This window comes from Eutrema salsugineum, unplaced genomic scaffold (assembly GCF_000478725.1).
Source record: "Eutrema salsugineum unplaced genomic scaffold, Eutsalg1_0 scaffold_3, whole genome shotgun sequence".
NCBI classification, from domain to species: Eukaryota; Viridiplantae; Streptophyta; class Magnoliopsida; order Brassicales; family Brassicaceae; genus Eutrema; species Eutrema salsugineum.
The window spans coordinates 17,822,751-17,848,934 of NW_006256756.1; the positions used below are offsets into that span (position 1 = coordinate 17,822,751).

The 26,184-nt window shown below is 40.4% G+C and overlaps 1 non-coding gene and 1 pseudogene across 1 annotated transcript; both read left to right on the top strand.

Moving 5' to 3' along the window:
* Nucleotides 1-26,184, top strand: part of LOC112085499 — a 163,244-nt pseudogene that overhangs the window by 133,242 nt on the left and 3,818 nt on the right.
* On the top strand, nucleotides 8,989-9,095 carry LOC112085683. The gene has a single exon (XR_002898983.1). It is a non-coding gene; the product is annotated as a small nucleolar RNA R71 (small nucleolar RNA).

A 26,184-nucleotide genomic window follows, 5' to 3' on the forward strand; every position in this document is an offset into this window, starting at 1 on the left:
TATCACCTTGTTCATTAGCTACTTAGTTAGATCCTGAAAGCACCCTAGCCATATATCATATCTAGAGCTCTATACTTCATCATATCATATTTAGTCTTTTTTAATCTTTGTTCTTTGCCTTTGTTACTTGTTTGAAATCTAAAAATGTTACTTAGATTGAATTAAGTGAAAACTTGCATTGACTAGTGTCTAATCTCTCACCCATTATGGATTGATACCTTCTATACTGCAACTATTGACGATTGATAACCCAAAGAGCATTGAAAACTCTTACTTATCAATTGGCGCCGTTGCCATTTGGGTGATTAGTTTAGCATTAGTTACTCAATTTAACTTGAGATCAAGTTTTTGTTTTTGTTTTACTGATTAAACCTACAATTGCTGAAGTTTCAGGTTTATGTCACATAGACCAAGGACTAGAAGCAGAAGTAGTGAGCCAGCTGAACCATTCATTGACAATATCCACTTACTGGATAGAAGATCAAGAAGACCAAGAGAAGAAGGTCAATCAGAGGTTATGGAACAGTATGTAGAACAAGCTGAGCACCAGGCTGAATTGAATCAGCCTCAGGCGGAGAGGAATGAGCAACATGCGTTTGTGAACCAGAACATGGCACAAAAAAATGAACGCCAAGCTCAAGTGAATCAGCAGCAAGCGGCTAGGAATGAGCAACAAGCTCACAACATTCCGCCGCCTCAGCCACAAGCTCCATGGCGTCTAGAGCCTCCACCAGTCTATGTGGGAGAGAATGACCGAGCTAATGCACGCTAATACAGAGCAGGCATTCAAGCTCCTCCAGTCCAAAACAATAACTTTGAGGTGAAGGCATCTTTGCTTAACATGGTTCAGAATTCAAAGTTCCATGGCCTACCTATGGAGGATCCACTAGAGCATTTAGATCAGTTTGACGACCCTGTATAGAGTAGCACTTCCAAAGATCATAAACCAGTTAGACACAGCCTCAAATGGAAATTTTCAGGTTAAAAAGATAAATGCTGCTTTCGAACTTGTGGAAAACTTAGCCATGAGTAATGATACTTATGGGAGGATTTTGATAAATCAAACAGAAGTGAAGGTTCAAGTAACAAGCAAAGGATGGAGAAAGACATCAGGGAGCTGCAGAGTAAACTTGATAAAGTGTTAGTATGTTGGGGAATTTGATTATCAGTCTCCAAGCTTTGAAAATGTCAATGAAGAAGGTATCACTCAAGAGGAGATAAACTAAATTGGGAATCAGAATAGGTTTCAAAGCTACAATAACTTCAACATCAACCAGAACCTGTCCTATAGAAGCACCAATGTAGCAAACCCTCAAGACCAAGTCTACCCTCCTCAACAAGGACAACAGAGCTGTGTTCTCAAAAACCAATTTCAAGGGAACTATCAACCCAAGCAGCAGTTTGTACAGCAACCCCAAAGGTATGGTCAGCAACAACAGCCTCAGATAAAGAGAAACAGCTTCAACAGCCAGCAGCAGCAACACAAGTATCCACCAGGGTTTGTACAACAGCAGCAACACAAGCAGCATATGGGGTCTGATTTTTGTAGAGTGTTACAGCAGCTTCTACAAGGTTGATAACACCGGATTTTTACCATTTTTATGGATTACTTTAATGTCTTTTACAGGTGTTTTTACTCCATTTTCAAAGGTTTTCAAAGGATTTCTATGTTTTCAAATTTTAAAAGTCTTTTCAGGTAATTTGTCATAAAGAGGCACAAATTGGAACAAAACGATTCTTTTTGATAAATGCAGACCGTCAGAACTCTCATGGAGAGACGAAGACCTTCTCACCGTCTGATCACTCTCATAATTGGACAACATATAGAAGAATCAACCAGCTTTCAAATGCACTTGGTTTGGAGACATTCCAACGGTTGAATCTCAAGATATTCCATTTTCCTTGGAGACGGCCAGCAAGTCACGCGACCGTGGCCACCGACCCATCCACCGTGGTTACGAGCTGCACGACCGCGGACACTTTACTCCCGACTACGGCCAGCCAACTCCGATTAAAAGCCCATATTTCTGAAGCCCAAAGTCATTTCTCTGCCTCAATTTCAGAACCCTAGAGACCATGAAGTATTGCAGACTATAAATGCTTGTCATTTAGGTCGTTCTTAGACAGCACCATCATACTTTTACAAAAACCCTTTCTCCTTCAGCCATTTTATGCGATTTTTAGAGAAGATTGTTCAACTCTGAGTTCTTCAATAGAGAAGCTTTCTTTCATCTCTTTTCCTTACTGTTCTTCGTTTTTCTTCCCTCTTTTCTTTAATTTCCTGCAACTTTCAACACTCTGTGATGATTGTTTACAATATGTTTGAGTAGTTACCCAGTTGGATTTAAAGGGATTTTTCAAAGGGAATTTCGTGTGTCTTTGCTTATGAATCGATAGATTTAGGATTTATAATCTTCTAGATGTTCTTCGTTTGCCTTTGATTTTACTGTGTGATTCTTTGCTGGCCACTTAGAAGCCGATCTGATGTGATATGTTGCGAAAGTTTTCATTGATTGTCTGAATTAGGGTGAAACGAGCAATTCTTCTATAGGAGTGGAAACCTACCTATAGTTGAGTTGTGAATGTTGATGAGTCTTGTTCTGCTATTGCATCTTCTCCCTTCCAAGATGAGAGTGGAAATCTACTGATCAGGGTTGTGAGAGATAGTTGTTTATTGCTGCGAAAGTAGGCTATTCATACTTCTGTGCCTCGAGTTCTAGAACATACGTAGTTGATTACCTTTATCACTTGTTTAAAATCGACATAGCCTAGTCCATGAATCCCTGTGAAACCCCTTGAGCCCCAACGTTTGTTTTTCATTGCTTGCAACCTTCGATTTTATTTGCTCTTCATTCTCTTATTACCTGCTTCCATTCGCTTTTGTTTAATGATGCATGCTCGTGTCAACTACGTGAGGGAACAAGTTTTACCCTTAACAAAACAAATGAAAGCCGCAAGTGCACAGCTAATCAGTTGTAGTATTTAGGGATTGAATCCACAGAGATTTGTGTGCCTGGTATTCTTCTACGGTTTTTAACTTTATGTCTAGACTAAATTGGTTTTAAAGGTTGGTTGTTTTTCTTGCGAATTAAAGTAAAACAAAAGAAAGCAAATAAATCTATCCTAAAAAGCAAGTAAATAAAATCGAATGAAATGCAAAAGGAATAAGTAAAATATCGAACTAAACGAAAATAAGGCAAGTAAAATATCGCATGAAAGGTAAATTAAGCAAGTAAATAACGAACTAAGGAAATTGAAATGCAGATCTAAGAAAGCAAGTAAAAATCGATGGAATTGTAAACTATGGCTAAAAACGCTGAGCTTTTGGGAACTCTAAGGGATCATAATCGGTTTTAACATTAAGGTAGATGGATTGGGATTGACAGATAACGATATATGGGTTCTAGAGCTAGAGTACGGCGGTATGACTACGTCACTATCGTGATCATAACCAACTGTTTCTCGCAACCCTGACCAGTAGGTTTCCACTCTGGCCCTGGAAGGGAGAGAATGCAAGAGCTGCACAAGACTCGTCAATACTCACGATCTCGCCGCAGGTAGGTTTCCACTCCTACGGAAAAATCGCCTGTTTCATTCTAGAGCTGATACTTAATGAAAACTTTCGCAACACTAACTATCTAGATCAGATACTAGGTGATCAATCAAGCATACATGCAATAAGAACAAGAATAAACAGAGAACAGGTCGAAATCACAGATCTATAAACCTATATGTCTTAATCGATTATGAGAGCCCCTTTCGGGATCTACTCAGACATGGCTGAGTTCGACATCATCATTGGTTTTAATAAAAGTAATGAAAAACAGTAAAGAAAAGAGATAAAGAAAGCTTCTCTATTGAAGAACTCAGACTTGAACAATCTTCTACAAAAATCTCATAAAAACGGCTAAAGGAAAAGGGTTTCTGTAAAGTATGAAGGGTTGTTTCTAAAAACGACCTAAATGACATGTATTTATAGTCTCCAATACTCCATGGTCTCTAGGGTTCCGGAATTGAGGCTGGGAATGACTTTGGGCTTCAGATAAGTGGGCTTTAAGTCAGAGCTTGAATGACGCGGTCGGGAGTGTTGTGACCGCGGCAATGAGCTTGTTGGCCGCGATTGGGAAGCTTCTGACCGCGGCAAATAGCTTGTTGGCCGCGGTTGCGTGAGTTGCTGGCCGACTCCGCGTGGCTCCGGGGCTAATGGTATATCTTGAGATCCAAGCGTTGGAATGTCTCCAAACCAAGTGCATTTGAAAGCTGGTTGATTCTTCTATAAGTTGTCCAATTTTGAGGGTGATCAGACGGTGAGAAGGTCTTCGTCTCTCCATGAGAGTTCTGACGGTCTGCATTTATCCAAAAGAGTCTTTTTGTTCCATTTTGTGCCTCTTTATCCCAAATTACCTGAAAAGTCTTTTAAAATCCGGAAACATAGAAATCCTTTGAAAACCTTTGAAAATGGAGTAAAAACACCTGTAAAAGATATTAAAGTGATCCATAAAAATGGTCAAAATCGGGTGTTATCAACTCCCCCAGACTTAGTCTTTTGTTTGTCCTCAAACAAAACAAAGGCTAATCTCGGCGAGAGGTTTGAAAACGCAGGAACTAAACAAAATCTCAGAGACCAAACTTCTAGACCAATATCAATCAGTATGCATCAATCGGGGATAGCCTAGAAAATTCTCACTAGCAATACATGCATAACTAGTCCGGTAATCCGTCATGCAGAAATCTATGCACTAAGATCTAACTTCCAGTCAACTAGCTCTTAGCATTCATTAAAAATCTCGGTGGTTCTCATCAAAGAAAATCTAGGCAAGGCAATCTAGGCTAGGTGTAAAGAAGGATTATTTTGGGGGTATGGCTTAAAGTGTTTAAGGGTTACCTGAAGATCTGGAGGATGCAGGACATTATGCAAAACCGCAAGAGAGAGTGAAGCTGTTGGTATCCACAGTTTTCAGTCACTTTTTTCTTGACATAGATTCATGGTCTTCTTCCTCAAGTTCTCTCCAAACTCCCCCAGACTTAGATTTTTGTAAATCTTTCAAAACAATAGCTCCTTAAACGAATACTGGTTGCTCATTGCTCCACAAATTTCGACAATCTAAGACTCATTAGGCTTTTTTGTTTCCCTTTCTCTTTTCACGTTTTTTTTTTTTTTTTTTTTTTTAAAGAAAGGGAACACCTTTAGATATAGAGTCTTAGAGAGCACGAATTTACCAGTTAATATCTGTCTTGTAAAGCTTTATTATGTTTCTGATACTCTTCCTTCCCAATTCCATTCAGTCTCTTTTGCGAGTGACTGAAAACTGCATCGCTCCTCTTCTCTCCGACGTTTTTGCACATATCTGCTGATATAAACTAAAGAGAGAATGCATGAGGATTGAAAACAAAGGTTTTGGGTTTAGGGTATGGTACCAGATAAAGATAAACTGGTCATCTAGGACGACAAAGAGTGGTAAAAGTGATGGTAAAAGACGTCCTAGATGTGTATGTCGATGCCTGCCTAAAATCAATGATGAGAAAATTAGATATCAATATTAAGTCCAAATAAAATGAGCTAGTATATCCTGTCAGAAAGAATCTCCATGAATAGAAGTCCTCTGGAGGGAGTTCGTATTGCAAGTACTCTAGCTACCGCCTAGTCTAGTGCTAACCACAAATGAGCTATCATGCATAGTGTAGAAGTGTGCAGGTCTAAATCATCATAGTTTTGCGTCAAACATTCCTGAAAAATACTTAATGTCGAATAGGTTACATATTTAAATTTAAAAGGTACTTGAAATTTAAAAGCAAAAGCAGGAAAATAATTAGTACGGATAGACATCCTCCCCCAGACTTAAATCACACTGTCCCCAGTGTGAAAAAGTTGGTGAGAAGATGGTGAATAAAAGCGAAATAAAATAAAATAAAAGAAAACAAAATGATGATAGAACCGTGATGGTAGTGAAGTGCTGATCAATCACTCATCCTCCGAAGTGTCGTCTGCAAACTGGTTTCGTCCATTTTCTGCAAAATGAAATGATTCATGGAAAAAGAGTGAATTTGGATGCTAATTTTAACACATTAAGATCTGTTATACTAATACTATTATAAAGAGATTAATTAAAACTATGAGCAAACAAAATTGATATTAAATCAGAGAAATCAAGTAGTTCATGACTAAATTCGGATTTTTGATGTTCTCAACATAGAAATCTTCTAAAAATCGGTTTTTATGAGCAATTTCCATGTGAATTCTAAAGATTACCCAATACTAATCACTAATCACACAAGACTAAATCAAATTTATCAATTTTGCTATTCCAAATTTGATTTTTATGAAGCATGTAGAATCCAAATTTCAAAAATCTCAATTCCTCTTAAGCTAGGTGCTAAAATCGATTTTTAGATAACCTAAATGGATAATCTATCATTCTTAAGCTATTTCCACCATCAATAGACCAAGATTTTGGGTTTTTAAAGAAAACCCTAAGTTCAAAATCGAGTAAGAATGGTGAGTTTGAGGTTCATACCTTGCAGGAAAGAGAGAATTGATGGTAGAATTGAAATCAGCTTCGAAAAAGAGTGAGGTTTGAGCCAAAAATCTCTTAAAAAGCTTAAGAATTGAAAATGTGTTCTTTCTCCTAAATCTCTAAGTCTTTTGGAAGAGAAGAGAAGAAAGAGTTTTGATCCAAAAAGTTTGTTTCTTTTCTTTAAAAAGCGTTTTTGAAGCAAAAACGGAAAATTTCTGGAAATTTTTAAGTTTACGGGAACTTACCTTTTCTTGTTTGCACATTAGGAAAGTTTAAAACTTACGGAGGATCTTTTCGAGTTTTACCGGGAACATTTCAGGAAATACCGGGAATCACCAGACAAAACCGGGAATCACCAGGCAAACACCAGGCAACACCGGGAAATGGCAGAAATCCGCGGAATCATCTCAACGACCAACGGCCGCGGTCAGGAGACGCGCGACCGCGGTAGTCGAGTGCTCGGCTGCGGTCACATTCACGGTGCCGCGGTCGATGCGCCTTTGGTCGCGGTTCCGTCAGTTGCGACCGCGGGTCTTCCTCCTGCGGCCTATTGTCCAATCTTCTCGTCTTTGCCGGGCCGAGCAGCTAAAGACCTACCTTTTTCTCCTTGGTTTTTCTAATTTTCTGATTTTTTTGTGTTTTTGTTTTATAAAATACCTAAAACTTAAAAAGAAAAAAGAAAGCATAAATTCTAAAAAGGAAAAGAAAACTAAAAGAAAGAGTACCTAAATGGGTTGCCTCCCATTAAGCGCTTTTGTTTTAAGTCGTTTAGCTCGACGTAAGCATGAGGAATCAGGCTGATTTGAATGACACTCCACTTGATGTGCCTTTATCACTTCCGGTTGGTGGAGGTCTTACTTCTTCTCCTTGAAGAGAAGTCTTCTTACCTTTAATCTTCTTTCGCACTTTAATGTTGTTCAGAACCCTTTTCGTGTTTTCGATCAACTCCTGGATTTGGTCCTCACTAGTTTCTGTTGCATCCGGTGGAATGATGATCTTGATCTTTGCAAAAGCTTTCGGCTTCTCCTTTTCTTTCTCTTTTGGCCTGTTTCCTTTGCTTGGAAATTCATCTAAGATAGTAGGATAGTACCTTTTTCTGTCCACATTGAGGAAAACAGCATGCCGGTTTGCGTGATTGATTATTGCTCCTACTGTAGCTAGGAATGGTCTCCCGAAAATGAGTGGCCTCTCCTTGTCTTTATCCATCTCCAGGACTTGGAAATCTGCTGGAACGATCTTATCTCCCACTAGAACTTGTAGATCATAAAACGCCCCTTCAGTATCTTTTTGAGATGAATCTCCAAAGATAACCTTAACCGTCGATGTCCTTAAGGTTTTTATGCCCAATTTTTCGGCAAATGTCTTAGACATGATGTTGACATTGGCTCCGGAATCGCACAAGCAGTCTGTAAACTTGATTCCTGAAATGAAACACTGGAAAACAAAACGTCTCGGATCATCGGCCTTGGTAAGCCTTTGAAACGGTGATCGTTCAGGTACCTTAAACAGTGGCTGCTTGGGATCGGTATCCTTGTACAGTGGTACAAAGGTTGGGGTTTCTTCTTTCTTTCCATCGGTTCCGGACTCTTCTTCGGGCAATGTGGTTATGGCGTCGCAAAACTTCTTAGGGTTATCTTCAACTCTTCCTGGAAGAACTCCACTTTGCCTCTTCATAGAGTCGGCTGTTTGGGCGACTTGCACATCTAATTTTTTTACGTGCGAAGATAAAGATTCAAACTTACCATTCAGATCATTGTACATGCAGTCCACTTTCACGTTCACGTCTTTAGATGCTTTTTCGTTCGTCATAACAAGCTGTTGGATTGACTGTTCAAGTCTACCGATTTGTGAAGCTAGCTGGTTCGTCGTGACTCCCTGCTGTTGTACAAATTGATTGTTAAAACCCGTACCTTGGTAGTTATATGGCTGTCGCGGTTGATATGGTACTATTCCTCCGAAGTTTCCACCTTGAAACATGTTTTGGAATGATTTTTGCTGAGGTGGGTAGTACTGATCTTGAGGGTTCTCCACATTTGGATTGCGGTAAGAGAGATTGTTGTAATTGGCATTCCGGAAGTTGTTGTTGAAGCGATTTTGGTATGGCACCAGTGCTCCTACGTAGTTGACATCTTCGTCTTGAAATGCTTGATTAATGTGATCGATATCACTAGGTCCTTCCTCTTCTGCGCCATTGTTGGTTTCACAGGCATGGATTGGGCGATTGTTGCTCTTCAGAAGCTGGCTCACCATGTTCTTCAACTCGGTTATCTCCTTGTTGTCTATTCCGGCTTGCTTCATCGATCAATCGTATTCAGGACAGTCATTGCTATTGGCTTGAGCCAAATTTTCGATGAGGGCTCTTTCTTGGGTTATTGTCTTTTGCCCAAAATCTCCATTGCTAGCTGTATCAAGTGAAAGTTTGTATTTTGGTTGCAAACCTCGGTAAAATGTGCTCAGCAGGCTTGATCCATGAAATCCATGATGAGGGCAATCACGTTCATACTCCTTAAAACGTTCCCAAGCTTCATAGAAAGATTCAGTTGACCCTTGTTGAAAGGTTGAGATCTTCGTCCTCAAATTGTTCGACCTTGACTTAGTGTAGAAGTGGTTCAGGAAAGCAGTTCTACATTCTTCCCAATTAGTAATCGAACCTGCAGGCAAAGACTTCAACCAACGGTGAGCTTTATCTGCTAATGAAAAAGGGAATAACTTACACTTTAAATAGTCAGGTGGAACTTGGTTTGTTCTCATCATGCTGCAAATTTCTTCAAAAAGCTCGATATGGTCCATTGGGTGCTCAGAAGGAACTCCATGGAACTGGTTTTGCTTCACCAATGAGATGATTTGAGGCTTGACTTCAAACTCATTCCGGTTTGGAAATGGTACTTGAATCGCAGATCGATTCTGAAAATTTTGAGTAGGTGCATCAAAATCAGCTATGCGATGGTTCCTGGCTTGTCTTCGGTGTTGATTTGCTGGCGGAATGGGGCGGTGAACGCGTTCATTTGGCTGCATTGCTGGGTGGTCACCATCGGCTGCATTGATGGGTGGATCAAGGTCTTCACGTCCTTATCTCTCTCGGTTCTGGTGGTTTCTTGGAAGAACCTCATCCTCCTCTCCATCTTGTCGAGCATGATCACCTTCTGTGTGATCATTCTCTTCGTTTTCTCCGTGTTCGGACCCGTCTTGGTCCATATTTAAATTTCTATTAATAGGATCTCCAGGCTGGTCGTCGTTGGCCATTCCTTGCGTTCGTCTAATTCTTCGAAGTTCTCTTTCGTGTCTGTCTATCTCGTCTAGAATTGGAATGTCTCCTGCAGGTCTACGCCTGGTATTCATGCAATTCAGAGAAAGACAAAAGAAGGGGAAGATAGTTCAGAAAAACTTTAAGAAAGAACTAGAGATCAGGTGTCTAGAACAGAAGTTAAAACAAGAAAAATAGCAAAAGGCAGCGAAACAAATCCCCGGCAACGGCGCCAAAAACTTGATTGCGAGCAAAAGCGGGGTTTGTTGTTTTCGTTTTACTAAGCTTCAGGTTTTAAATTTATAACCCCTAAATGTCTGCAAGTGCACAGATGTGCGCTGTAGTACTTAGGGTATCGATCCACAGAGACTTAGTTGTTTCAGTACGAATTCACTGCAACGCTTAAATCAGATTAGAACTAAAAAGTTTTGGTTTTGGTTTTGGGTTTTTGGTTGTCATTAAATCTAAACTAGAAAGCTAAACAAGTAAAAGCAAATAAAACGAAAGCAAACAAAAGCAAGTAAAAATCGATTATGAATGAAAGCAGGTAACAAGTACATAAAAGCAGAATGGAAATCTAAGGTTGTAAGCAATGAAAGACAAACGTTGGGGCTCAAGGGGTTTTGCAGGGGTTCATGGTCTATGCTAGGTCGATTTTAAACAAGTGATAAAGGTAATCAACTAGGTATGTTCTAGAACTCGAGGCACGGAAGTATGGATAGCCTACTTTCGCAGCACCAAACAACTATCTCTCGCAACCCTAATCAGTAGGTTTCCACTCTGATTCTGGAAGGGAGAAGATGCAATAGCAGAACAAGACTCATCCATATTCACAACTCAACTACAGGTAGGTTTCCACTCCTATAGAAGAATTGCTCGTTTCACCCTAGTTCAGATAATCAATGAAAGCTTTCGAAACATATCATATCAGATCGGCTTCTAAGTGGCCAGCAAAGAATCACGCAGTAAGATTAAAGGCAAACGAAGAACATCTAGAAGATTATAAATCCTAAATCTATCGATTCATAAGCAAAGACACATGAAATTCCCTTTGAAAAATCCCTTTAAACCCAACTGGGTAACTACTCAAACATATTGTAAACAATCATCACAGAGTATTGAATGTGCAGGAAACTAAAGAAAAGAAGGAAGAAAAACGAAGAACAGAGTTCAGGTGGAGGCGCGATGATGCTCTCCAGCGGCGGCTCCTTCTTCGGGATCGACGGCGGCGGCTCCTCTCTAGGGTTCCACGAAATCTCTCTCTCGTTCTATCTTATGTCGTCTCCCCACCTTTAGGAATGACCTAAAGGGGGTATTTATAGCTTCTGGGGTGGTTCTGGACACTTAGGGCTTCAAAAATAACGAAAGGAATTGATCTGGGCATTAATTAAGTCGTCGGGAAAGTGAACGACCAAAGTCCGCGGTCGCGGTGGCTCTACCCATGGGAAAATGGGTGTTTGCCGCGGTCCCGGCAACTGCTCTCTTCCGGAACTGCATTTTCTGTCATTCTTGCATCGGGAGTATCTGAAGATCTAACCGTTGTATTGTCTCCAAACCAAGTGCATTAGAAAGCTGGTTGGATCCTCTATGTTGTCTCAAATTTTGGGGGTGATACTGATCATGCTGTAATCAAGTATTTAATGTTCATACTGATCATGCTGTAATCAAGTATTTAATGTCTAAGAAAGACGCTAAACCTCGGTTGATAAGATGGATCCTCCTACTGCAAGAATGCGACATCGAAATTCGAGATCGAAAAGGAGCAGTTAATGGAGTTGCAGACCATCTTTCACGAATTCGAGTTGAAGAAAGATTGCCTTTAAATGATAGTTTGCCAGAAGAAAACATCTATGCAATGGACACAGTTCCCACCAATGCAGCCCCACCACGTCAATTCATGTGAAGATCAGATGCTTTCAACACCCTATGGTTTAGGCACATAGCGAATTATCTAGTAGCTGACGTAGAACCACCATAATTCTTTGGTTATAGGAAGAAAAAATTTCTGAAAGACGTGAGACATTATTTTTTGGGATGAACCCTATCTCTATAAGAGATGTGCTGATGGGTTATTCCAAAGATGTGTGGCTGAAGAAGAGATGGAAGGGATTTTATTCGGATGCCATAGCTCGTCTTATGCAGGACATTTTGAAACCTTCAAAACCGCTTCAAAAATCTTACAAGCAGGTTTCTGGTGGCCTACTTTGTTCAAAGATACTCAAGCTTATATATCGTGATGCGATAAATGCCAAAGGATTGGCAACATAAGCAAAAGGAATGAGATGCCTCAAAATTTTATTCTCAAAGTCAAAATTTTTTATGTCTGTGGAATAGATTTTATGGGACCATTTCCTAATTCTTTTGGAAATGATTACATCTTAGTGGCAGTAGACTACGTCTCTAAGTAGGTTGAAGCAGTCGCTAGTCCCACCAATGATGCAAAAGTCGTCATGAAGCTGTTTAAATCTGTTATATTTCCGCGTTTTAGAGATCCTAGAATTGTGATAACCGACGGAGGATCGCATTTCATCAACAGAGTTTTCAAAAATCTTCTTAGAAATAATGGAGTTACACATAAAGTTGCTTCTCCATACCATCCCCAAACCAGCAGTCAAGTAGAGATCTTAAACAGAGAAATCAAGTCGATTTTGCAGAAAACAACTGCAGTTCATCGCAAGGATTGGTCTACCAAGCTTGACGATGCTTTATGGGCGTATCGAACAACATTCAAAACTCCATTAGGAACAACACCATTCAACCTAGTTTACGGAAAAGCATGCCACGTTCCAGTAGAACTCGAGTATAAAGAACAATGGGCTATCAAGGAGATGAATATGAACTTGAAAACAGCTGGAGAAAGAAGACTACTTCAACTTCACGAGTTAGAAGAAATCCGACACAATGCTTACGAAAACTCGAAGATCTACAAGAGAAGACTAAAGCATATCATGATAAGAAGATTATTCATAGAACTTTTGCTCCTAACAAAAAAGTTCTTCTTTTCAATTCTCGTCTTAAGATTTTTCCAGGAAAATTACGTTAAAGATGGTCAGGACCCTTCACGATAAAAAAAGTCAAACCATACAGAGCCATTTTCCTGTGGGACAAAACCGGAAACTCATTTACAGTGAATGGACAGCGTGTAAAACCATATCTGGCTGAAGAAAGAGAAGACGAAAGAGAAGTGATGTTTTTGATTGATCCATCATCGGCCAATGATGAGGTCAAGGAGTGTCACGACCCCGGTTAAGTCTAACCGAGCAACAATGTCAAGCTAACGACTTAAAACAAGCGCTTAGTGGGAGGCAACCCACTAGGTATTTTATTTATTTCCCTTTTACCTTTTATTTCTATTTCCATTAATTTGTTTTTGTTTCATTTAATTTCAGGTTTTCAATAAGGAATAACAAATACAAAAGGCGAGCAGCACTCTCAGCATGATAAGTTCACTTAAACATTTCAATTTTTCTATTTTCTTTACCATTCTTTCCAAGATTTATCACACTGAGGACAGTGTAAAATAAGTATGGGGGAAGATGTTCATCCGTTACTAATGAAAATTGATTTGTTTTGATTTTGGTTTGGACACATAAATTTTTTCAAAAAAAGTTTTCAAAATGTTTTACATAAAATTTTTCCCAGCAACTTTTTCATAAAATTTTTCAAAATCGTTTTCAAAACTTTTTCAAAAAGTTTTCAAATCAGGAACACAATAAACAATACTATGATGATTTAGACCAGTGTGCTTCTACGCTATTTCCTCGTTTTTTGCTTTTTTGTGATTTAGGACTAGACTAGGCGGTTGCTAGAATACTTGCATTACGAACTCCCACCAGAGGACTTCTATTCCTGGAGATTCTTTCTGACATGATATACTAGCTCATTTTATCTGGACTTAATTTTGACTTAATTTTCTCATTAAAGCATTAGATCAGGGAAACGAATCATACATTCAGGACTCCTTTACCCTTTTACAACTCTTTGTTGATCCTGAATGGCTAGTTCACCTTTAGCTAGTTCCCCACCGTAACCCATTCTCTTTCAAACCACATGCACTCTGGTTTTTCATTGTCCTATATGCAGATGTGTGCAAAAACGTTGGAGAGAAAGAGGATCAACGTGGTTTTCAGTCACTGAAGACAAAGACCTGCGATTTCATTGGAATGATTCAACAAAAGGAAAAAACTCAGTTTTCCTTGGAAAAACTTCAAAATCTTGGTACAGTTTCCCCTTTCAAAAAAAAAATAATAATAGAAAGGAATGGAAATTTAAACCTTAGAGAGTCTAAGAGGATCGAATTTTATACTTGAGGCAAGCTTGAATCTGATTAGTTGGAGTTTTGAAGATTATCTTTCTGATACCCGGAAAAGATCTTAGTCTGGGGGAAAATCTGTTTACAACAAAGGAGGAAGATTATGCAACAACAATTGGCAAAGGAGAAGTGACTGAAAATCTGCGGTCATCAACAGGTCCTTCTCTCTCTTGCGGTTTTGCATAATTTCTTGCATCCTCCAGATCTTCAGGTAACCCGAAACACTTAAACTCCACCACTTAAATAGCCTTAATGCTGAACCCCGTCTACCCTGAATGATGTCTTTGATGAGAATTCACTACTACACTTAACGAATGTAGAGAGCTAGTTGGCTAGAAGTTAGATCTAAGTGTGTAGATTTTTGCATGACGGATTAACGGACTAGTTTGCTTGTATTTTGGTGAGAATTTTCTAGACTAGATCCAAATAGATGTTTCACGATAAGTTATGGTTTAGAAGGACGGTCACTGAGATATTGTTTAGTTCCTGCGATTTCTAAAATTCTTTCCTGGCTTGATCTGAGTTTGTTTGAGGACAAACAAAAAGGTAAGTCTGGGGGAGTTGATAACACCATATTTTGACCACTTTTATGGATCATAATTATATCTTATGCAGGTGTTTTAACTCTGTTTACAATGGTTTTGAAAGTGTTTTAAATGTTTTAGAGTTTCAAAAGACTTTACAGGAAACTTGGGCAAAAGATATGCAATTTGGAACAAATGAGCAATTTTTGATAAATGCAGACGTCAGAAGTATGACAAGCGCTTAAGACCTTCTCACCGTCTGATCACCCCCAAAAATTTGAGACAACATAGAAGATCCAACCAGCTTTCTAATGCACTTGGTTTGGAGATAATCCAATGGTTAGATCTTCAGATACTCCTCATGCAAGAATGAGAGAAAATGCAGTTCTGGAAGAGAGCCACGAGTCGGGACCGCGGCCAACACCTATTTCCCCGCGGGTGGGACTATCACGACCGCGGCCAGGCAACGTTGACTTTCGAGACAACTTAATTAAAGCCCAAATCAATTTCTTTCGGTATTTTTGAAGCCCTAAGTGTCCAGAACAACTCCAGAAGCTATAAATACCCCTTTAGGTCATTCTAAAGGGTGTGTTCGTTTTTGTGCCTCAATTTTAGAAGAACCCTAAAGAAGCCGTCAATCCCGAAGAAGGAGCCGCCGCTGGAGAGCATCATCGCGCCTTCACCTGCAACTCTGTTCTTCGATTTTCTTCCCTGTTTTCTTTAATTTCCTGCAACTTTTAATACTCTGTGATGATTGTTTACAATATGTTTGAGTAATTACTCAGTTGGGTTTAAAGGGATTTTTCAAAGGGAATTTCGTGTGTCTTTGCTTATGAATCGATAGATTTAGGATTTATAATCTTCTAGATGTTCTTCATTTGCCTTAGATTTTACTGCATGATTCTTTGTTGGGCACTTAGAAGTCGATCTGATATGATATGTTGCGAAAGTTTTCATTGATTGTCTGAAATAGGGTGAAATGAGCAATTCTTCTATAGGAGTGGAAACCTACCTATAGTTGAGTTGTGAATGTTGATGAGTCTTGTTCTGCTATTGCATCTTCTCCCTTCCAAGATCAGAGTGGAAACCTACTGATCAGGGTTGCGAGAGATAGTTGTTTAGTGCTGCGAAAGTAGGCTATTAATACTTCCGTGCCTCGAGTTCTAGAACATAGGTAGTTGATTACCTTTATCACTTGTTTAAAATCGACATAGCCTAGTCCATGAATCCCTGCAAAACCCCTTGAGCCCCAACGTTTGCTTTTAATTGCTTACAACCTTCGATTTTATTTGCTCTTCATTCGCTTATTACCTGCTTCCATTCGCTTTTGTTTAATCAATTTTTACTTGCTTGCACTTGTTTTCGTTTTTAATTGCTTTTACTTGCTTTTTAGTTTAGATTTAGTGACAACCAAAACCCAAAACCAAAACCAAAACCTTTTAGTTCTAGTCTGATTTCAGCATTGCCGTGAATTCGTACTGAAACAACTAAGTCTCTGTGGATCGATACCCTAAGTACTACAGCGCACATCTGTGCACTTGCAGACATTTAGGGGTTAGAAATTTAAAACCTGAAGCTTAGTAAAACGAAAACAACAAACCCCATTTACAATTGCATCATTGAGACGGAACCTCCGATTTCTGTTGCTTTTCAGAATTCCTGGTGATTCCCGACGATTCCGGGAACATTCCCGAAAAAGCCCATTCATATTTTTCGTAAGTTTTGAATTCCCTGTTGCGTACAAGACAAGAAAGGTAAGTTCCCGTAAGCCTTTGAATTCCCAAAAATTTCCCGTTTTTGCCACCAAAACGCTTTTTAAAGAAAGAAAACGCACTTTTTTGTGTCAAAACTCCTTTTTCTCTTCTCTTCCAAAAGACTTGAAGATTTATGAATTAGAACATCTTTTTCAATTCTTAAGCTTTATAAGAAATTCTTGAGCCAAACCCCACTCTTTTTCAAAGCTGATTTCAAATCTATCATCAAATCTATCTTTCCAACTGATGTATGGATGTCGGTGTGAGTGTCGAGGGTTGTCAAGTTTTACCCTAAATGAAATCAATAGCCGCAAGTGCACAGCTGATCGATTGTAGTACTTAGGGATCGAATCCACAGGGAAGGAGGATCTTTTCCTGCAAAAAGCCTTTGAAATAAGTATAAAGTAAGGAAGTCTAGAACCAAAATGGTTTTGTGGGGGTTTGGTAGTGTGTTTAAAATGTAAAAACAAAATCTTAAAAGAGAATACGGGAATTAAATGACCTAATAACTAAACTTAACGAAAATGAATAAAAATGAGAAAAACTGATATTCTAATTGCTTAAATGAAAATCTACTAAAAAGGAAAGACAATATTGAACTAAGGTTTGAAATAAAAACGGTGTAAATCAATAGGAAAGAAGGCGTTGGGGTTCAGGGAAGTTTTTCTCAGGGGTACGAACGATTCAAAACATTGCTAGAGAGTAAATTTGATAAGATCTTAGCTTAAACTTTTCGAACTGGAGTCACGGACGTATGAATACGCCACTGTCGTGATCATAGACAACTATCTCTCTCAACCCTGACCAGTAGGTTTCCCTTCTGGCCCTGGAAGAGAAGAGATGCATTATGTTTAAGACTCGTCGGCATTCACAAATCGCCCATAGGTAGGTTTCCACTCCTATGTTTGTTTTGCTCTCCCAAACTAGATCAGATACCGGATGAACACTTTCGTGTCACCAAACATCTGGATCAGATTGTAGTTCATGACGCTACTCTCATGCAGTAAAAACGAATTCAGAAGAAAAAGTTCTAAGATTCGGCTCAAAAGCTCATGGAATCCTCATCGAACCTATAAATCCCCATCAAAAATCCCTTAATCCCAACAATAGAACTATTTAGACATAATGAACAAAATCAAAAACATAGTATTAATAAGTAGAATAGAAATCGAAATTGAAAAATAAAGAACAAGGGTTCAAGAGAACAAATCTCTCTCTCCCTAAAAGCTAAAGCAAAAACAATAAAAGTATAAGGTATTGATAGATGATGATATGATATCGTCGATTAGGGTTCCTAAAACATGTATTTATAGTGCTCAAGACATCTCTGGACGTCACTTAGGGTTTCTCCAAATGAGGGAACCACTGTGGACTTCAGAAATGGGCTTTTGGGCTCGGAGTTGGCTGGCCGCGGTCGGAATGAGTGTGACCGCGGGGAATGAGTGGTTTGCCGCGGTCGGGATGCTTCTGACCGCGGGAAATTGCCTGTTGGCCGCGGGTGGAGTTGCTTGCCGGCTGGTTTACGGGACATCTTGCTCTTCGCGTATCTTGTGATTGAACCGTTGGATTGCCAAGCTGTAAAGTGTGCTGGAAAGCTGAAACTTCCATCTTTAAGGTCTCCAAATTTGAGCTGGATCAGACGGTGAGAAGGCCTTCAATCAGGGGTGAACTTCTGACGGTTTGACTCTGAGCTGAAATCTGGTTTTCTATCCATTTTCTTAAGCTTTTCCCTAAGTTACCTAAAAAGAGTCTTGGAACTACAAATACTAGAAAAACGTAATAAAAGTACTTAAAAGCAATTAAAAACATAGAAAAAGTATTTCAAAACGATCCATAAAAGTGGTCAAAATACGGTGTTATCAACTCCCCCAGACTTAAACCTTTGTTTGTTCTCAAACAAAGCAAAAGCCTAAACTGGTTAAGTGAAAACAAAAAAAGGGAATGCACAAATCTCATAGACATGAACTCCTAAACTAGGACCAAAGATAGTGCATCAATCCACAACTTAGTCTAGAAAATTCTCACCAATTCACAAGAGATACTAGTCCACTTTTTCCGTCATGCAAAACTTAAACAATATAAATCTTGATTCCAGTCAACTAGCTCTCTACATTCATTAAGTTCAATAGTGAGTTCTCATTAAAGACATCATCCAGGGTAGACGGCGTTTGGCATTAAAGGGCTTTTTAAGTGGTGGAGTTAAAGTGTTTCGGGTTACCTGAAGATCTGGAGGATGCAAGATAATATGCAAAACCGCAAGAGAGATAAGGACCTGTTGATGACCACAGTTTTCAGTCATTTCTTCTTGCCAAATGTTGTTGCATAATCCTTCCTCCTTTGTTGTAAACAGCTGTTCCCCCAGACTTAGATTCTTTCCGGGAATCAGAAAACAATCTCCAAAACTCCATAAAATCGAACTCCAGTTGCCTTGGGACTTAAATTCGACCTCTCTAGACTCTCTAAGACTTTTATTTCCTTTCTTTTCTTATTTTCGGATTATTTTTTTATTTTTTTTTATTTTTTTGATAAGTAAATGCCTTTTAAAGAGAGAGATACTAGATGACAAGATTGTACCAAAATTTGAGATTTGTCTAAGGCAAACTGAGCTTCCTCTTGTGTTGAATCCTTCCGGGAACTCTTCCGGCAAATCGCAGGTCTCTGTCCTTGGTGACTGAAAACTGCGTCGTTCCTCTTTCTCTCCAACGTTTTTGCACTTATCTGCATATAAGACAATAGAAAACAAGAGTGCAGGTGGTTTGAAAGAGGATTGGTTAAGGTGGGGAACTAGCTAAAGTGAACTAGCCATTCAGGATCAACAGAGAGTGGTAAAAGGATAAAGGAGTCCTGAATTTATGATTCGTTTCCCTGGTCTAATGCTTCAATGAGAAAATTAAGTCCAAATTAAGTCCAAATAAAACAGAGCTAGTGTATCCCTTCATCTAAATCGAAATCATTCTGGGGTACTTCGTTTCAAATGTGCTTAGCTACCGCCTAGTCTAGTCCTAAATCATGAATGAGCATGTCACTAGGAACAGTCTAAAGGCACACAGTTAACTATCATTGATTCATGTTCACCATTCCCTTTAAAACGTATTTTGTTTTGAAAACCAATTTTGAAAAACTTTAAGAAAAATGCAAAAAGTGTAGATAATGCAAGACTCATGAAAGAAAAGTGGTTAGAAAGGGATGAAATCCTCCCCCAGACTTAAATCACACTATACTCAGTGTGAAACAAGTCGAGATTGGATGAGAAGAAATGCATAGATAATCGAATTGGTAAGGACAAAGAGAACTTACCTGGATATGGGATGCTGGTGGAGATGAACCGGATTCATTCAAAGAGGTTTGGGAAGGTGATTAGGTGGTGATGAAGGTGGTGATGAAGGTGGTGGAGGGTGATGAATGAGGAGGAGGGGGATTGGTGAGGTGAAATGAGGTGAAGTGGGTGGTTTGGGGTCGGGTTTGGATTTCAACGACCAATTGTCGCGGTCAGGGGCTACGCGACTGCGGCAACCAAGTGCTTGGCCGCAGTCAGGATTACGCGACCGCGGTCGATGAGTCGTTTCCCGCGGTCAGAACATCTGCGACCGCGGGGGCTTATTTCGCGGCCTCTTCCTGCTTCTCCTTGGTTCCTGCTGGGCCGAGCAGTCAGGTACCATCCTTCTTTTTGGTTTTTTTTTTCTGGTTTTTTGATTTTTTGGCTTTTTTGTTTTATAAGAAACACCTGAAACTAAGAAAAAGAAAAAGATCAAAAGAAAAAGAAAGAAAAATCCTAAAGAAAACAATACCTAAATGGGTTGCCTCCCATTAAGCGCTTTTGTTTTAAGTCGTTTAGCTCGACTTTTGGTGTTGGACGTTGCTTAGTCTGATGAAGAAGACCTTGTCCTAAGACAAGTCTTTTTCGACATCTCCTTGCTTTGCTTAGCAGGTTCTTCGTCACTCCAAAGTTCTTCTTCAAACTCTTCTGCTGCAGAACGTTTTCCTGCTTTGCTGTTGTATGGAACAGCTTCTGTGAAGACATCTTTGTCGATATTAGCAAATGAAATCCTCTGATTTGGCCAGTCCATTATAGCTCCGGAAGTTGCTAGAAAAGACCATCCGAGAATCACTGGATATGTTGCATCTCTCGTCTCGACAATGTAGAAGTCGACAGGCACTATGCAATCTCCTATTCTCAAAGGAATTTCATGAGCTATTCCTTGAGGTGTTGCATTTGAATCATCAGCTAGGCTAATCTTTGCTCTAGTCCTGCGCATGTGTTTCATACCAAGTCTCAAAGCAATTGCCTTGGACATCATGTTAAGACAAGTTCCAGAATCACATAGCACGTTTTTAAACATTTCTCCTCTAACAGAACAAGAGATAAGAAACTGACCTGTAGTCTTGACCTTATGGAGAATTCGAACTTGCCTTTCTCTGTAGGTGTTGGCTGGTGTCTCAAACGCAGAATAGGATTCACAAAAGAAAGCTGTAGCGTCATATTCAATGATTGAATCGATGTATGACATATTTATCTCGCTGCATGTCTGGTCTTCTTGGATTGAAGAGTCAGCTGAATCTTCAACACATTCCTTTGCCATCATACAAGGTAATGATTCCTGCCAATCTGTTTCTTCATCTGAAACTTGGTTTTCTTCTTCCTGAGTTGCTTTTTTAGGTGCTGGAGGTTGAAGTTGGGACAGAAGATGTATTATTTTCCTCTCAAAACCCGGAGGTGCATCTGAGCGACCAACTCCCGCGGTCAGAGGAGTCGCGACCGCGGGGAACAGGGCCTTGGCCGTGGTCGGAACACTCGGACCCGCGGCTCCGGATGAAATCTGCTCATAGTCTGTCTCTTCCTTCTTGTACTTGATACGAACCTCTCCAGCTTCTTTATTGGGTAGACTAGCATCATATGAACTCATACCAGGGCGTTGATGTGCATCTTCATCAGGATCTTTGGGAGATTTCTTAGAAAACCTCTCAATTTGCTCAATGTTGGGCATCTGCTCCATTCTTGCATCAATCTCCTGTGCTTTGAACTCGAGTTTGTTCAGCCTGTGCTCGATCTCTTGCAACTCTTCGTCTGTCTTCTCTCTATACCAGGAGGTGGACTCTCTGACTTCTTTAATCTCCTGTTTTGAATCAACAATATCACTTGAGTTTTGTATGATGTCATACCCTTGTCTTGTCTGCTCTGTTGCGACTTGGTGGATCATCCCAGCTAGTGTTTGCGAGTCCTTGTGGGCTTGCTCTTCCAAAACTCGAACATGATTGGCCATATCATCGAATTTTTTGTTGAAATCTTCAGAGATTGAATCAATTTTCTTGACCAGGGTGTTTTCGGTGAGAATCTGCTAATCAAGGAATTGGTTTATCATCCCTTCGAGGCGTCCCAAACGTCTGCTGATCCTCAAGTTGTCCTCTTGCTGACTAGGGTTCTGCAGTGGAGGATTATGGTGTGTGGCTCGAAGTAGGTTGGAGGAGGACCATAAGGATCTTCCCGGCGTCGAACAGTCTCTCTGCGCCGGTGGTAAGGGTGGTTTGGCTGGCTGTATCGATCCATGTGGCTAAGATATCTGGCTTGGTGTTCTTCTCTGCGTCTGGTGGCTTGAGGAGTGTTATAGAAATATTCCTCATAGTGTATATTTCGATTTATAGGATCCATATCTTCTGAAATAGAAACAAAATAACCGAAAAATGGAAAATTGCAGAAAAGGGGGTTCTAGAGTCGATTTACCAACTTTTCTCGGGGTTTTGCAGAAAAGAAAACGCGTGCCTTCCCCGGCAACGGCGCCAAAAATTTGATGTGTGGGTGTCGGTGTGAGTGTCGAGGGTTGTCAAGTTTTACCCTAAATGAAATCAATAGCCGCAAGTGCACAGCTGATCGATTGTAGTACTTAGGGATCGAATCCACAGGGAAGGAGGATCTTTTCCTGCAAAAAGCCTTTGAAATAAGTATAAAGTAAGGAAGTCTAGAACCCAAACGGTTTTGTGGGGGTTTGGTAGTGTGTTTAAAATGTAAAAACGAAATCTTAAAAGAGAATACGGGAATTAAATGACCTAATAACTAAATTTAACGAAAATGAATAAAAATGAGAAAAACGGATATTCTAATTGCTTAAATGAAAATCTACTAAAAAGGAAAGACAATATTGAACTAAGGCTTGAAATAAAAACGGTGTAAGTCAATAGGAAAGAAGGCGTTGGGGTTCAGGGAAGTTTTCTGAGGGGTACGAACGATTCAAAACATTGCTAGAGAGTAAATTTGATAAGATCTTAGCTTAAACTTTTCAAACTGGAGTCACGGACGTATGAATACGCCACTGTCGTGATCATAGACAACTATCTCTCAACCCTGACCAGTAGGTTTCCACTCTGGCCCTGGAAGAGAAGAGATGCATTATGTTTAAGACTCGTCAGCATTCACAAATCGCCCATAGGTAGGTTTCCACTCCTATGTTTGTTTTGCTCTCCCAAACTAGATCTGATACCCGATGAACACTTTCGTGTCACCAAGCATCTGGATCAGATTGTAGTTCATGACGCTACTCTCATGCAGGAAAAACGAATTCAGAAGAAAAAGTTCTAAGATTCGGCTCAAAAGCTCATGGAATCCTCATCGAACATATAAATCCCCATCGAAAATCCCTTAATCCCAATGATATGTCTATATTTTACATCATTTGAAGTGCATTTTAGAGTCCTCATCATGTTTTTTCCCATGTAAATTGAGTCTTTAGGCATGAAAATAGGATTTAGGGCTTGCATTAGGTCCCAAAGAGTTTTGCATGTTTTGAAGTCTTTTGGAGCTTAAGAAGAGGAGCAGAGAAGAAGACGGTGAAGAAAAGGGTCAAAAATGGTGAAAACCGCTTGGAGGAATTTCTCGGCCAAATCGCGTACCGGACGGACAGAAACCTCGGTCAAAATCCTTACCGACCGCTCATTACCGGCCAAAATCCTTACCGATCGACCATTACCGGCCAAAGTCCTTACCGATCGACCAAAATCAGCCTGGGTCGAAGATCGGGTGCAAAATACCAAGGGTTGAGTTTTTGGCCGAGGCGAGGGAATTTTTACGACCAAAAAGCTTACTGCGGTACACAGCCCTCGGTCATTTTCCTTACCGCGGGAAGCTTTTCTCGACCAAAATTTGTCCTTGTCCGCGCATTTCAAAGATCTGCAATCCGGGGAACCTTCCGGTCCAAACCAGTTGGCGGGGTCTTCAGCAAAGTTGGAGATAATCAAGCAAAGATCCCAGAACAGTTGGAATCATCCAATTCGGACCAGTGGGGAGAAAGATACAGCCTCCGGAAGATGCACCAACATTACGCGCATCCGAGAACCGAACAGCGGAGTCCAAAGGTCACGGCGGACGGAGCCTTTCCGGACCGAATCAGCTTGCCCGGTCTTCATCAAAGTTTGAGATCTGTAAAGGACCTTTTCAGAACAGTTGGGATCGCTCAGTTCGGAGCAGTGGTTCGAAAGATAAAGTCTCCGGAGTTCACATCGGTCCAAAAAGCTTATTTTCCGGTGATTCCAATGCGGTTCAAAGATGTGAAATCCAGGAAGCCTTCCACTTCCCAAGCTCTGATGGTTTCTTCACCAAAGTTCGAGCTTATTGAGTCATCTTGCCTATGGAACTGGTCCCAGAGCTTTAGGAGTCTTGGATTGAAAGTTACTGTCTCCGGAAGGCAACATGGTCGATACGAGCCCAAATTAGTTGCGATACGCGCTAAGTATTTTCTCAGGGCTCGGTATCATTACCTCGACATCGGCCAAGTCAAGCCTCATATTTTGGGAGTATTCTGAACTAGGTCTCGTGCTGATGCCTCAGCACGTTGGAATCAAGGCATGCACACGTAAGAAATGAAGCTGGAAACGACTAAGTGTTGAACATGTACCTCGGTGTAATGACCTCGGCGTGCATGCCGGACCCTGTTCTCCCGAACCCCTCGACTACCAAGCGCCTCGGCATTTTATGCCGAGGTCCATCGTCACAAACCCAGAATCAAGAACAAGGCGGCTCAAGAACACACACGTGAAGATGGATCAAAGACTAGGGTTCATGCATGTTCTTGACGTGTTCTTCACGAGATCTTCATTTGGATCTGGACTCACGTGCATTCCTCGACATGAAGACCTCGGCTTCACTCTCCGACACGCCGTGACGCTCCCCCATCAACCCAAGAACGCGGTTCAGTACCCGGTTTGTTCCGGGCTGACCCGCGACACTTTCCCTTTGCTATAAATACATTTTGAGACTAAAAACCTAGGAGGATTCTGATATATCTGTTTTAGCTCTAAGAACTTACCTCTTTTGTGAAACTTGATTAATCTAATCCGATATCTCGTTTTGGCATCAGAAATCTTGTTCTTTCTTTATTTCCTTTATCATCAAACATCAAACTCCTCATCATGACAAGCTACACGTCTTGCAAAAGACTTAGTGAGCTCGTTATGATTAGTGAGTAGTCGTTTAAGCGGCTTTAGATGAGTAGATTAGGGTGCTTTCAAGGGAGATTAGTGGGTTTAGGTGTCTAGTCTTGCATGTTTTATTCTTTAACCGACGAGATCTCTAAGCTGGATCCAAGCACATCACTTGAGGTTCAGATCTGAGACATATCTCGCATCAAAAGTGTTTGTAGAAATGTCTGAACCACTCGGTTAAGGGTTTAAGAGTCTTTCATCGCGAGAGTGATAGTTTGTTCTTTTAAATGACATTTTTGAACTGATTCTTATTGCTGATTGATTCGTCTTTCTCAAAAGACATTTTTGGTAGGAAGGAGGATCAGTTTAGATGCTTAATACTTTCATGAGAAGATTAACATGCCTTGAGTTCAAAGTTAAATGAAACCGCTTGATAAAATGATTCATTAACCCACTAGTTAAACTTGGAAGCACCCGAGTCGATTACCTCGTCTAAAGTCTCTTCCTTTATTGCATATTGTCATCATCTGAATCGTTTAGTTGTCATTTGGATCTTAGCTTTGTTTAAATCTCGTTGATTGCCTTATTTTTATGCTTATTTGCTTGCCACTTAGTTAGTAAAAACCTTCACCTTTCTGTCTTGACTTAAGTGAACAAATAACATGGACTAGTGTCTCGTTGACAAGCCTCGATTGACACCTCTTTATGCTACTTTGACAAGGGGATTGATAGCCCTGAGACCCTAAAAAGTCTTGTCTATCAATTGGCGCCGTTGCCGGGGATACTTGTCGGAGCATTAGTCTCTTGTTTGTTCTTGAGTTCAAGATTTTTCTTTTCTTTGTTTTACTAACTTCTTTGCAAGTTCTTGTTTTGATCTCGGTGCATGAAAACCAGGTCTCGGAGCACAGAACCGCCTTTACCGTACGACAATAACATCAACCGGATTGAGAGGCGAGCTCGCGAGAGGGAACGACACTTTGAACGACTTGGAATGGCAGAACAGCAAAGGATCGAGCAACAGGCTCAAGAAGCCGAGCACCAGGCTCAGGCTAATCAGGCGCAGGCAGGCAGGAATGAACAACAAGCCTATGTTAACCAACAACAGGCTCAAAGGAACGAGAGGCTTGCTCAGCAAAACCAACAACAAGCTAATAGGAACGAGCACCAAGCCCACCATGTTCATCCGCCACCGCCACAAGCTCAGAGACAACCTCCTCAGGTCTTTGTTGGAGAGAACGACCGAGCTAATGCGCACCAATACCGAGCTGGGATTCAAGCTCCACCGGTTCAGAATAACAACTTTGAAGTTAAAGCTTCCCTGCTCAATGTGGTGCAGAACTCAAAGTTCCACGGTCTAGCCGGAGAAGACCCTCTTGAGCATCTAGATCAGTTTGATCGGGTTTGCGACTTAACCAAGATCAATGGT